Source organism: Belonocnema kinseyi, chromosome 6 (assembly GCF_010883055.1).
Source record: "Belonocnema kinseyi isolate 2016_QV_RU_SX_M_011 chromosome 6, B_treatae_v1, whole genome shotgun sequence".
Taxonomy (NCBI): domain Eukaryota; kingdom Metazoa; phylum Arthropoda; class Insecta; order Hymenoptera; family Cynipidae; genus Belonocnema; species Belonocnema kinseyi.
Window position 1 is genome coordinate 102,327,755 of NC_046662.1, and position 2,532 is coordinate 102,330,286.

The following is a 2,532-nucleotide window of genomic DNA, read 5'->3' on the forward strand; positions in this document are numbered from 1 at the left end:
AGAGCTCCAAGGAGATTATGTTGAAAAATAAAAAAAATTTACCCAAAAAAAATTGTTTTTATACTTCATTCTAAGGACTTATTGAACTACCCTCGTATTTCAATGGATACCTTAAGCATTTGCCATGTTAACGCCCAGTCTCTATTGGCACATTTTCTAGTATTTAAACATTTTTACAGTACATGTTCCTACCATATAATTGCTGTTTCTGAGTCCTGGTTAACTCCAAATATATCTTCTAGCCTCGTTGCAGTTGACAACTATTTACTCTTTCGAAGAGACAGAGACGAGAGAAGGGGCGGTGGAGTTTGTATTTTTCTGCATAATAGTTTGAATGGGACTGTGGGTGAAGTGAGTCCAGTGGCAACTTATCCCACGACCGAATTTCTCTTTGTTGAAGTTATGTCAACTTCTGATAGTATTTTAGCGGGAGTCATTTATAAACCACCCAATGCCTCCTATGGTACAGAGCTTGAATCAGTAAGTTGTTAACTTATTCCTAACTTTAACAACATTATCCTTACTGGAGATTTTAACACTAACTTAACACTCACTTCCAATCATACTAAATATCTTACATCTTTGATGTGCTCTTCGGGGCTCTCGATTGAACCTCATGATTTCACTTACCATACTGATCGTTCCAGCACTCGCATTGACTTAATGACTGTAGACGATATTGATAAGGTTGTCTCACACGAACAACATGCCATCCCTTCTCTCTCTAACCACGACTTGATTAACATTACCTTTAAATTTTCCTATAATTTTAATTCAATACCAAACCAAAGGCTGATGTGGAATCTCTCTAATATTGATGAATATGCATTTCATAAACACCTAATGACGTATGATTAGGAAAAAATATTACTAGATACAGATATAAATAATATAATTGACGCTCTTACTAATTATCTAGTCTCCGCATTCAACAAATTTTCACCGTTACACGTTCCTAAAAATTTCAATAAAGCTGCCCCCTGGTTCACACCTGAAATTAAAAATCTGATGAGGGAACGTGATGGCAAGCGCCGGCTTGTAAAAAGAACAAAAAACAGTATAATACAAGCTGAATTTCGTATACTCAGGAACTTAGTTCAAACTAAGATTAGAGATGCGTTTAATTGATGCAATTATACCAAGATTGCACATAGAGACAAAAAAGAGGACATTTGGCATTTTATTAGACGTTTACATCTGATCCCGCCCAAGCACGAACCTATAGATAGTAATTTTCCGCCTAATGACCTGTTAAAGACTTTTTTTACGTTCCCACTTCCAGACTTATCATCAATTTCCACTACCTCTATTAATTCAACATTTAATGACTCTGTCTTCTTTTTCGATGACATCACACCTAAACTACTTTTGGAAAAAATACTTCAAATCAAATGTCATAGGATCTGATGTAATATCAATCAAAATGATAAAACTTGCCCTTTAAATTAACTCTCCTTTTCTGTTGCATATTTATAATGCTTCTCTATAGGTCGGTATCTTTCCAGATATCTGTCAAAGGCAGTTATTTGCCCAGTTCCCAAAATTTCTAAACCTACTTTCCCGAAAGACTTCCGGCCAATTTCTATTTTATGTGCACTATCTAAACCACTTGAAAAAATTGTCCACCAGCAACTTTCCAAATTTCTCGAAACATCTAGGGCCATTGATCCGATGCAATCGGGTTTTCGGGCAAAACATAGCACTCTTACTGCTTCTCTCAAAGTAACGACGGATTTTAAATTAGCAATAGATAATAGGGAGATCACGACTGTTGTCCTGTTTGATTTTTCGAAGCCTTTTGATATAATCAACCATAAGTTACACCTATAAAAATTAAAATCTTTTAACGTGTCAAGTTCTGTCGTCAAATGGTTCCAATCCTATTTTAATAATAGGTCTCACAGAAGTATTAATAGTAGTGGTGGGATTTCTGACTGGTGGAAGGTCAAGAGTGGGGTTCCTCAGGGTACCATTCTGGCACCCCTTCTTTTCCATTTGTTCACCTCTGACTTTGGAAGTCAACTTCAACATTGTAACTACCACAAATATGCTGACGATTTCAAAATTTACTTATCGGGACCGATGTCTTATCTGAGTAGATTATTTGTTCTAATCCAGGAGAATATCGATCACGTTATCCTCTGGGCCTGGAAGAATGGACTCACGCTTAACCCGGACAAAACTCTGGCAATTGTTGTTGGACCTACTTCGTCTCCGTCGTTTGAAACTCTGGCATTATTTCCGCCACTTTGTATTGACAGTCTCATTATCCCTTTCTCGGACATGGTTAAAGATCTGGGATATTTCCTTAATCGTACCTTGTCCTGGAAGGAGCAGGTAGAGAGCATCTCGATGAAAACATACAGAATTTTACATCAACTATATAGGAATACGGACTCTTTACTTACCTCCACTCGAATACTTCTGGTTAAGAGTTTAATCTTGCCTCATTTTGACTACGGCTGTTTAGTATATGATGATTTTACCGACGATTTAAATTTAAAACTCGAGCGTGCGTTAAATGCCTGTGTC